The sequence below is a fragment of the Silene latifolia genome, chromosome 10 (genome assembly GCF_048544455.1).
Source record: "Silene latifolia isolate original U9 population chromosome 10, ASM4854445v1, whole genome shotgun sequence".
Classification (NCBI taxonomy): domain Eukaryota; kingdom Viridiplantae; phylum Streptophyta; class Magnoliopsida; order Caryophyllales; family Caryophyllaceae; genus Silene; species Silene latifolia.
In genome coordinates this window covers 39894468-39906798 of record NC_133535.1, presented here as the reverse complement: position 1 = coordinate 39906798, position 12331 = coordinate 39894468, and the positions used below count along the sequence as shown (strand labels likewise).

Here is a 12331-nt window from a genome sequence, read left to right as displayed (position 1 = left end):
CAAAGGAAACCGGAGCCCATACTCCAGGTGCCTGATATATACGCCGATATGACCCGGGGGAGGGCAACAGACCGCCTGACCCTCCTCGGGGATAACAATTTTGTACCCCTCACCAAAGGAGAAATGACCCTCGAAAAGAGTGTCACCGGAACAACGGGCGAATTTATCGAACCAGGCACGGTCAATACTAGTCGAACAGGCCTCGCCGTGATCCGGGAGATGCGGCCTCTCCCCATCAGAAGGAGTCCTCTCACCGCCATCATCATCAGCATCATCATCTTCATCCTCCCATCCCTCCAAAATTTGTGGATTAACTTCGGGAGGAGGAGACCTAGGGCCCCCAGACCTTATCGGGATGGCGTCTAGTATCCCCTCCTCATCGAGACGCGACGGGGAACCCCCCGGCGCAGAAGTACTAGTCCCGGCGTCAGCAGTAGACATGGTAGCAACAATTAACAAAATAAAGATTGAGAAAAATTGTTTGTTTACCTTGAAGAAAAGCACTAGCCGACGTAACGATTCTGAAGATTTGAAGAGAAAGAAGCCCTTGAAAGTTTAGAGAGAAGCAAATTTTGGAGAGAATGAAATTGGTGGCCAATTTCACGGAATAACTGCCCTATTTATAGGGAAAAGCCCATGGAGAAGGACAAATCAGGGCACAGCCCATGAAGCGTCAGCCAATCAGCAAACAGACACGTGTCGGACATGCAACCACGGAATGTCAATCGTTGTAACAGTTGAACGTCAATCAATGCAACAGTGACCAAGCGTCTTCAACACGCCCATTCACATCTCTTCGCCGATTCATCTTCCTCAACAAATTCCTAAGTATCTGCTCTCCGCCGGCCACATGATCAACCAAGCTAGGTAGCACCGGCCGGGGGCGATCAAAAACAACCGGCACTCTCAACCCTGGTCTCGGTCAGCGTCACTTTCTTTTCCACATCGGATGCCCTTTACACATCCATGTGGAGGGGGGATATGGTACGGCCTAATAAGAACCAGGCCGAGGTAGAAGAAGCCGATGCAGAATAAATTTTGCAAAATACTTACGCAGAATATACGCTCAACATACATCGGAGCCCATACCACGGCATAGACTACGCTGGGGGCAAATTGATGGGGCATATTCTGCACCGCTGACCAAGTCAACATATTGAGCAAGGTCAAAGATATCCACAGCAAGTCAACGACTTAGACAGCCTAGCCGATGCAGCCCATCGGCCTGTCACCTGGGTCTCGGCATGGCAACCAGCCAGCCGTGGCGCATATCCGTGTACTCATATCCAAGGACCCTCGGCCGGCCTGCCATAGGTCTATCGGCCGAGGGTAGAACGGTCTTTCCACCTGCTAGCCACTTGGCCACTACGTGACAAAAGGTGAAAGTCTATAAATACTCCTCAACCCTCATTGAGGAAAGGATCCACAATTTAACCTAAGAATCACTATTCATCTGGTAATATCTTCCTTATCTCTCTACAATACACATTTAGCCAAGTAACAACAACTTACCTCTTAAGTTTACTGACTTGAGCGTCGGAGTGAGTTCGCTCGGTCCAAAGCCGAGCCCTCAGTTTGTTCATCGTTTCAGGAGACCGAAAGGAGGATTCAAGCAAGGACATCATTCTACAAGCTACGAGTGGTAACTAATATCTGCTCTGGAATTACACCCGGAACAATAGTAAAGTGTTAGAGGAGATTACGATATCGTATCGTAATATACCGTAATCAGAATAAAATAAGTTATATTATTATAGTTTCCTATATTTGGAGATCTTACGAGTACTATAAATATGCTACGATTGTAATTGTGAAAACCACGAATTATTATCAATAACACGATTTCCTTTATGAACTCCTCCCTCTCGATTTCTAATATAAAGTATATGTGAAAAAGTAATCCCGAAAATTAAATGCGGCATTAGATGTTTGAGTGGAATAAAAGTTAGTATGAGGTTAGTTATGTGAAAAAGCATAGAATCAATCCTTTGGTTGTTGGATGATATAAAATTGCTTAAGAAGTTGAGTGGCATAAAAGTTAGTATAAGGATAATTAAGCATGGAATCAATTGAGGATAATATAAAACCTGACACCTACCAATCAATATTGATTGCAAATTACCAATCTATACACACAATGGTGATTAAAAGAGCACTAAAAATGTTTGAATGCCCTCCAAGCTTAACTGAAGAAACGGAGGATGTAACAGAGATCGTGAAGAGGGTGGAGAAATGCCTGGACACTATTGTGGCTAAGCGGGTTAGTGATTCTCGGCTTGAGTTGACGCATGGACGTCTGTGGGAGGAGACCAAGCGGTTACTAAAGAAGCTGAAGATGGTTGATATCCAAGATGATAAAAATCGCATAGTTTGGGAGGATACTAGAAGCTGTTTAATCGATTGTTTGGAGAAACTTACTACACCCTGTCCGTTCAACAAGCAAGAGATGTTCGGCAGAGACGATGAAATATCAGGCATTAAAGAGGTTCTTCTTAAAAAACAAAGGGGTCCATCAGTGTTCCCCATAGAGGATGAAATATCAGCCATTAAAGAGGAGTTTCTTAAAAACAATAAAATATCAGGCATTAAAGAGGAGCTTCTTAAAAAACAAAGGGGTAAATCGATATCGATCATAATAATCGGCGGTGTGACAGGTATATTCTACCCGTAAATTCGCAGACCTGTTTATTTATGGGGTTGTGCTTTTTAATATACGCATATTACTCTTTTACATACGCTTTTTACGATTTTACCCTTATTATTTTTTTCAACTCCTAACTCAAAAAGTGATGGGATATTCTCTCGTGTACCCCTGAACTTTTTCGTTTTCTATGGTGTACCCCTCGTTTTTCGCAAAAAAACTTTGACCGACAATAATTCTCTGTTACGAGTTCAAAAAACGGTAATTTTTTTTTTTCAAACCAATTATCTCGTCTAGGCCTTCAATTTGAAAAAAAAAATTCACCGTTTTTTGAACTCGTAGCCGGTAGTTAGGGTTAGTCAAACATTTTTTAACGAATAAACTTTGACCGACCATAATTCCCGACTACGAGTTGAGACGTCGGTGAATTTTTTTTTCAAACGGAAGACCTTTTAAAGACGACCAATTTGGAAAAAAAGTTTATCGTATTCTGAACTTGTAGCCAAGAGTTATTGACGGTCAAAGTTTTTTTGCATGAAAAGAGGGGTATATCATAGAAAATGAAAAAGTTGAGGGGTACACGAGAGAATATCCCAAAAGTGATTTTATACACCCTTCAACTCATTTCACCACCGACGTCCGTCGGTCGTCTCTCCGGCGAACCTTGCTCTAACCGACCGTACTGCCCCGCTCCCCCTGATCCGACCACCCCAGCCCCGGCCCCAGCCATGGAAGACCTCGGACAAAACCATGAAAATTCAGCACATTTTGTATCGCTCAATGCACTCATTAGCAACACCATTGTTCGAATTTGCAACATTACACTCCAAAATCCAACAAATTACCATCATTATATATCATTAATTATTTGCCTCTGGTAAAGATTTAAACTCCATTTTCCGCATTCATGGCCGTTTATAAGTCCTAGGCATAGCCCATTATAATTCAACAAATTCCCATTTAATTAACACTTGTTCATCGCACCAAAGATGTGTTCGTGCTTAGTTTTTGATTTTATTATAAACTTAGGTGTAGTTTTGTGTAACTCCATGATTAAAGTTTATCTTAATTAACTAATTAGAAAAACTTAGGGTCAATGGTTCCAATCTTTGAGCATTTAGATTAGATTTTAGGGTAAAAGATTGATATAAGAGGTAATTTGGTTAGATTTAGGTAAAAGGGTATTGTGTGGAAAGTTAATGAAAAAATGTATGTGAAAGAGTAAAGTTCGTATGTGAAAAAGTAATTCCGTTATTTATGTTGATGTTTGCGGTTTTTTTTAATGAGCAACCTAATACATAGGTACGTTTTACACTTGTACATAATATGGGCTAAAGCTCTTGGATACATATAATCAAAAAATCAAATTAACCTAATCGAGAAATTTTGTTGCCACAATTAGAAAATCCGATTTATATAATTTGTTAAAAATGTAAGAGTTATAATGTTATATATATATAGCCTATATAAACCATATGAGAGAATACACTACTCACTCCTTCAAACAATCTTCCCATCTACATTACATGATTTCTTATAAGCAATTTAACTCTACTTTTTTGTGTTAATAGTATTGTATAGATTTTATGTGAGCAATTTTTGAGTGAAAGATACACGAGAATATGTATCAGTTGAACGATAACATCGTCCTAGTTTCATTTCTATATATATCTCTTGTCAATTAGAGGCATTTATATATCTCGTGTTGGTGGTGAGCTTTTATGTGAGTAACTTTAACATCTATTCTAATGCATTCCAAGGAAATAAGGATACATAGTCTTATTATGTCGGATTTTGTTTTCTAATAATATACTCCGTAGTATATATATATATACGATAAGATTTGAGAGAAAGATTAGGAGAGGAACATAAGGAAGCGAACTCCATTTTTCAGAATGACACTATTAATAGAAATTTAAGCAATATATGACTCGAACATACTTGTAAGATTTAAACATAGATGTTTCCTCATTCATCCAACATTACGATCAAAACAATACTATTATACTTCGTAAGAATTATTTGCTTTCCTAATTCATGAGAAAATAAAATATGCACAATTCATTAAAAAGACATTTCTCGAAGAAAATTTGTGAGTATTCGAAGAAATATTTGATGGAAAACAAGAATGATTCAAAGGCTTGAAAGCATTTAATGTTGGAACAATGAATTGGAGAATGAACATTCCAACCAATAAGCATGCAAAATATTTGTTCCACATATGACACTATTAAATGGTCAAATTGACATCCTTGGAGCATACTTCAATACTTCGACTATGACATTTCATTTATAACCTGTTTGACAAAATACAAATAGAAGAAACTTATTACATAGGGAATTAAAGTGCACGAAAGAGTGCAAGACAATCTAGTACAACTTAAAAAAAAAATTCTAGTTAATATTCCATGGGTTGGTATATAAATAGAATGTATTTATTAGAGATTTATACTACAATTTGACATTCAACATACACCACAATTAAAAAAAGGAAAACCCGACAAAAATAAAAAAGTATTCAAGCCAAAAGAAAATTGTAAAGAAGGTGCATAATCGTTATTTCTAATTTCATGCAATGTTATAGCGAAAGTGGCTATTTGCCACCTTAACTTGTTCAATGGTGCAATTAGCCCCCTTAAGTTTTAAATGTAGCAATCAAACCCCTAACTTTATCAAAAAGTGAAATTCAACCTTAATTTTTAATTTTCACTTAAATCTCGACAAAAATTCATTTTACATTTATATTATTCAACTAATATCACATAAAAATTACTAATTTTAATTTTATTAATTTATATAAATTAATTATCCACGTAAATATTAATTTTACATTCATCTATAATAAATAAAATAAAATATTAAAAAAAAACGACTTGCTATTATAATTATATATTATATAAAAGTTGTAAATTTACAAAAAGTAAATTTTGTAATCGATTAATTAGATTATAAATATAATTTTGGTGGAATTTCATGAGAAATCAAACAAAAGAGTTTAATTATGGTAGCATAAATACAAAGTATAATAATGTAGAGGGAAACAAAAAGGTCCATTTAATATAAGAAATAAAGATTAAATAAATAGGCTAGATTGATAACCAAAGTTATGAGAGGAAATAAAAAGTGGTATTAATTATGTTTTTTTGGTCTTTGTAACTAATATTTTTAAATAAATAAATGAATGTGTAAAATTTTAAGTAGTACGATTTTTAAAAATTAAGTCTAAAGTAAAAAATATATAACGTTTTCAACCAATATTTCATCTTATGATATCATTTTAAAAAAAATAGTATGAAGAATCATAATCGATTCGTTTACACGTTCAATTAGGAAAATTAGAATTAAAATGTCAATTTTAATTATAAACTTCTATGTAATTTGTAGAGATTACGTCACTTTTAGAATTGTTTTAACTCATTAGATATTTAATGTATACAATTAATTTAATATAGATATAATGACATTTTTGTAAGGAATTTTAGATAATTTATGTATTATGTGGAAGGGTTAGTTTAGTAATTTTAGATGGCGATGTTGTGGCAAGTCTGACCCGACCCGACCCGATAGGACCCGAAAATATTGCGACCCGAAACCAACCCGGCCCGACCGGATAATGACCCATAACCCGATTAAGGTTGACCCGAAATTTAACCCGACCCAACCCGATATGACCCGTGACCCGAGTCAACCCGATTCATGTACTGACCCGACCGACTAATGAACCAACCCGAATGATAACCCGAAATTGACCCAAAAGCTGACCCGAAAGTCTGACCTGAAAGGTAACTCCATAAAAAAAACAGAAATTAAATCATTGACAAGAAAAAAAAAACAAAAAAAAAAACCTTTTTGTCATCATTTTTCTACCTCTTAATCCATTTTTTAGACCACTTTAATGATATTTTATTTCGGACTTTTTGTAAATTACTTTAAAAATAACTTTAATACTATGAGACTTTTTTTTATATTTTTTTTTCGAAAGTATCTAAACAAATTGTTATTCTTAAAACCACGGGCGAAAATCGATAATAAAACCAAACATTAAAGTTAAATTTCAAACTTGGCGCCAAAATCAAATATTTGAAATATTTGAAAATTAGACTTGGAGCCAAAACAATTTTCATTTTTGATATAGTTTCAAGACAAATATTCAATCTTGGATTTGGAGCCAAAAAGAATTTTCAATTTTGACATAGTTTCAAGACAAATATTCAAGTTTGGACTTGACGTCAGTGCTTGTAATTCAATTCTACCTTGGTGCCAACTTTGAAAATTCAAATTTCGGTTTTTTGAAATTGAAAAACGTCTTATCTGGATAATTAAATGTGAAAACATTTTGTTCTATTACTCAAAATTAAATTTTATATTTTCAAACTACTATTTTAATGTGTTTGGAATACGGTTATTTATCAAAACAAACAAATAGTGGACAAAAGTATTTGAGTTATTAACAATTACACAATCTCACCTTGAAGTCTCTAACTAATACGAGTAACTACGAACGGTTCATGAAAAGTACTCTTTTGATATTAAACGTTACATTCTAAAACTACCTCTAACTCGTATGTGTAATACCCCCACATACCAAGGCGCCTTACCAAGGACCACCCTAGCATGTGAAGCTGCTACCATCTCGGTTTCCCGAGATTAGTATATCAAAAGTGTGACACCCTCATTTATTGCGGAAAAGAAAACACGTAATTCTACAGAAAAACTGACAGGATATGTTTGTAATAGGTTCAATTGGGTAAAAACCTGTAATTTTTAAAACCTGAACCTGTTATAAAGATATCCAAAAGGGAAGGTGTCAAACATGCAAGGTCCAAAATAAATCTCATGAATGAAACATCGCTAAAGTCGCGGAACAAAGTTATACAAACCAAATATGAGAAAGGGAGACATATGTCCCTAAAATGTATGTGATATAAAAAGGGTTTAAGGGTCACAAAGAAATAAAACCAGTCTAGGTTCCAGGGTTACTTTACTCGCTAGCTCGTCCGTGTACCCCATATATGCATCACCTACCTGTCAATCGCATTTTATACAAATACGAAAGCCACAGTCAGTGGGGAGTAACTCCGAGTTCTCCCAGCCACGAAATGTCGTAATTAATATAACATGTAAACATAAGAATATGAATATGAATAACACATAGCCTTAGCATATAAATGCTAGACAATCGTGCTTATCATGTGAACAACAATATAACAACACATAGTCCTAGCATGTGAATACTAGACCGACTCATACTACACTATCATGTGAATCACATAACATCCAGGAATCCAAACTCTATCAACCATAGCCGGCTTGCATCTCACCTTCTATGATTCATAGAATCATCAAACAAGAAAGGGCAATATATCAAAGACAGGCATAAGTTCTTAGTACCGTCAATAGTCACTTTGTAACTCGAGTCTATACCACGAGGTAGGGAAGGTAATCGAACCGGTATCTTGGCTCAGCGGTTACTATTAAGAAAACATGGCCAAGAGACAACACAACCCTAGCCTAAAATCTGCGCAGATCTAGACATGCGGATACACACCACCGCACCCAAGACTCACAACTTTTTTTAAAACAAAGTGAAGTGAGTACCCTAAGGACACCACCGAAGGGTTGGCTAGTACTTAATCTGACCCCATACTATCAAAATAAGTACCTGAGGTCATGCCCCAACTTGGATAAACATCCACTAGTCAGGAACACAAAGGCTATCAAGCAGTGAACATATACTCGTCAGAGACTATAAAGACCTATCTATGATGAAGGCCGAAATACTCACCTAGGACCTAGTCCCAGCTAGTCCCAACTTGAATACCTTAGCCCACACCACCCAAGACTCACCACACAAGTCAAGTAAGACACCCACTTAACCTTAAGAGGGCAAAAAGTCCTACTTACCAACCTAAATTCTAACATTCTATCATGTGAAAGGCTATCTAAATGTTTATTTACAGCATACAATCCAACAGAATCCTCAATACTAATTTCTAATTCTAACAATAGTAATCATATTAAAGGCTTCAGGGAATCTAGGGCCATTTCTACAATACAAGACACTATTAAATTCAATAAGCTATACATGTGAACTAAAGCTTGATAAATGGCCTAAAACAAGAAAAAGGCCGATTATCTAAATCATTCAACCGAATTTTTACCCGCAACCCTGACCTGCGGACAGTACGGGTCAAATTGCGGTGACCAATCACTCAATTAATCGACATCGCATCGATCAAAGGGACTAAGGCTCGGTTTTGGCACAATCAACAAAACATTACAATTATCACCATAAAATTCATTTGAGCCTATTAATTACAATTTCATTTTGTAAACGATCCTAACATTATTCATTCACCTAAACACTTATCAAACAACAGGCACACATTAACTACTAATGTGACATTTATTCGTCGAGTAACTCGGAATAGTTACCTTAAGCTAGCAAAGAGACAAGCAATAAACTTGAGAAAGCTTCTAAAACCCAAAATTACTCTTCATCTTCAACCACATATGAGTCACCTAAAATAATTATGTGAAAGGACGATATTAACGAATTATCATTATATAAAATATGAGTCGGAAATATAATTATTTCAAATGAACTAAACTAGGCGCCTAAAGAAATCCATAACCACGACTCGAGGACCGTTTGGGCAGCCCTATTTCCGCCTCATGACCACCTATGGCTAAGGTCGCACTCACCCAAGCCCCGCTTTGCCTAGGCCAGGCAGCCACCGCCTTGATCCCAAACAACCACCATTATAACCCAAAATCATTTGTGACCAACCAAAGTCCATAGGACGGGTTTATAACTTCAAACACAACTCACCCATTGAAAAGAAAACATGTAAACAAATGGGAAAGATCAATCGTATACAAAGGGATAGTTTGTTTAAGCCAAATTCAATAATACAAAGCGATATCTTTCCGAGCGATAGTAGTAATTCAGTAATTTCTAATATTAAATGCGACATGGAGTAATTTGTTCACTATTCTCAAACCTGGAAGAGTTGGGAGCGTGAGACGTCGACACTTAAATAATTGTTAATACTTATCGACCCATCAAAAGAGACCGATTCGGTCCCTTTAACGGCTCCAAAGCCGAGTTCAAAACTGTCGAATTTCCCACCCAGAAAATCGTGTTATACCAGTCCATTTCGGTCCAAGAACAAAGTCGAAACAGCCCAGACTTTGACCCTCACACACCCGTTCCAAACACCAATCCTTATGACCCACACTCAGTCCTAAAATACATACAACCCATTGTAACAGTCCCAAAGATGTCCCGATTTTTGGCCTTAAAACGATCCCAATTTCAACACCTATAATTTCCAGGAAATGTGCCAAAAAGCAAATCAAATACCCCATTTTCACTATTAAAGAAGCTCATTTGTGACCGTCTTAAGACGAAATTTTAAGCATTAAAATGATAGTATTCACCCAATTAAATTACCCAACATAATTACCCACTTCACCATGAATCCAAAGGTACTTACTTTTCTCAAAATTAATAAGTAAATCTAGTATAAGACCGTCACATGCTACAACAATATGGAAATTTCATAAAGAATGAAACTTTAACACAAGTAAGCATCCAATATACAAACTAGCATACAAAATCGACTTAGTAACGAATAATCCTATCACCGTTACCTTAAACGCTCCTTATTCTCCGAATAAATGGTCCACAAGGCACGAGCCTCACCCCGGGTCTTCGAATCCTTCATAAAAGGGCAAGAAAACGGAATAAAGAAGCTAAAAGACGACACTTTTATAAGACGGCGAAAGACGAAACCACTACAAAAAGGAGACTTTCTTACCTTAAAAGGAGGAGGAAGGAAAGGGGAAGAGAATGGTACAAAAATTACGGAATTTGGTTGAGAATGGAGGCGGGATCTAAGGTTTGAATGATCGGAAATGGTGTTGATGATTTTGGTGGATGCTGATTGTTGTTGCTGGTGAAACGCGCAAAAAGGAAGGTAAAAGAAGGGGTAGGGACGGGGGTGTACAACAACAACAATAAAATAATAATAATAATAATAATGAGACACCAGCTAGCTTGCTAGCTTCTAATTATACGTACGTTTCTTCATCGTTAAGTAATTTCGTTCGTTTTTAAAACCGTCTCGAGTTAATAAAAATCGGTTTTTAGTAAAAGTTTCAGTAATAAAACGGAATTAATAATAAATAAATTTAATGAGTGAAAATAAAATAAACTCAGCTAGTTAACGGAAATAATACGATATCAGCTTGAATCGGAATTATTAGCGATTTTTACGAAACTAACGGATATTAATAAAAATTGCTAATTTAGTGAAATAAGCTCAAAATAGCTAATTGGACGGTTTTGTTCCCAAAATCCATCTCGGGTTCACTTAAAACAACTTTCATAAGGACTCGTAAAGAAACGGAAATTATTAAATAAACAAACTCGAACTAACTTCAATAAACTTGAACTAACTTTCAATAAACTTATTAATGATTATTAAAATTAACGTATCGAATTATGATTAAATTAATTAATTAGCTAAGCATATATATATAAATCGTTAAATGATGTAATTAAATTCAAAATAGCAATTAAAAGAATTTTATTCAACTTAATAAAATACGGGGTGTTACAATCACCCCATCTTTTAAAAAGTTTCGTCCTCGAAACTTGAAAGTATAAATGGAAGGTTATGAAAATAAAACTGAAATTGGAATCGGTAACCAAAACATTTTAAAGGTTATTTATCGTAAGAATCAAAATTCTTTCAATAGTTTCAAATAAAATTTTAAAATGAACGATTCTCATCAAGGGAACGAAAGTGTTCTCATTACGTATTCAAGAACATCACATTCCAAATCAAAGATAAGGTCAAAAAGCAAATCATTTGTATAAATTGAAAATCAAAATACTTTCGAAAACATTAATGAAGAGTTTTCAAAAGTATAAGTCACGTTCATGGAACGGAATTGCTCTTGTCGTGCACACAAGAACGCTAACTTTCCAAGTCAGAGACAAATTTAAAACAAAAACTATTATAGAAAATCGTAGAACAAGTTATCAAACGTTTCCAATAACTAGTTCTAACATCCGATCAACGTTAAAATCAAAATAAGAGAAAGGTAATCTACTCAAATTTTCTTTTGCAAAAAGCCAAAGTAGAAATAAAGGTTTCACCTTTAAACTAAAAGGGGAGTTAAATTCCTGAAATATAATATTAAACTTTGACAAAGGCATTATGATTAAATCAAAGTGAATAGAGATTGGATAAAATTTACAAAAATCTCAGGTTTAGCAACTCAAAACCATGATAAAGAAGTCTATACTCAAAGAACAATTAGAGAATTAAATCGAATTTTCATTTTCCAAATCTTTACAAATAGGGAAAATTTTGTAATAGTAACATAAATTTTTAACAACGAACCAAAAATGGTAGCTTGAAATATTTAGAAATTGTGCGAAATGAAAAGTAAGTTAGACATCATAGATACAAGTATGATAAGAGGATTCAAACTTAACTAATCAAAAGAGGTATGATGAACTTCCTAGGGATAAGGATTGAAGTCAAATTTACAAGGATGTCAAAGATAGAGTTTCACAAGATACGAGTGTCAACTTAAAGGAGGAGCAAGATGAAGCGAGGAAAGGAGGTATGAACGGTAACGCTCATGATCAAGGAGAAAGGGAAATTTGACAAC

The 12331-nt window shown here is 35.3% G+C and overlaps 1 long non-coding RNA gene across 1 annotated transcript; it reads right to left on the bottom strand.

Moving 5' to 3' along the window:
• Window positions 1-7491: 7491 nt before the first annotated feature.
• On the bottom strand, window positions 7492-10573 carry LOC141608948 (uncharacterized). Its single transcript, XR_012527083.1, has 4 exons — window positions 10465-10573; window positions 10298-10365; window positions 9077-9163; window positions 7492-7666 (listed from the first exon to the last, which is right to left on the bottom strand). It is a non-coding gene; the product is annotated as an uncharacterized LOC141608948 (long non-coding RNA).
• Window positions 10574-12331: the final 1758 nt, after the last annotated feature.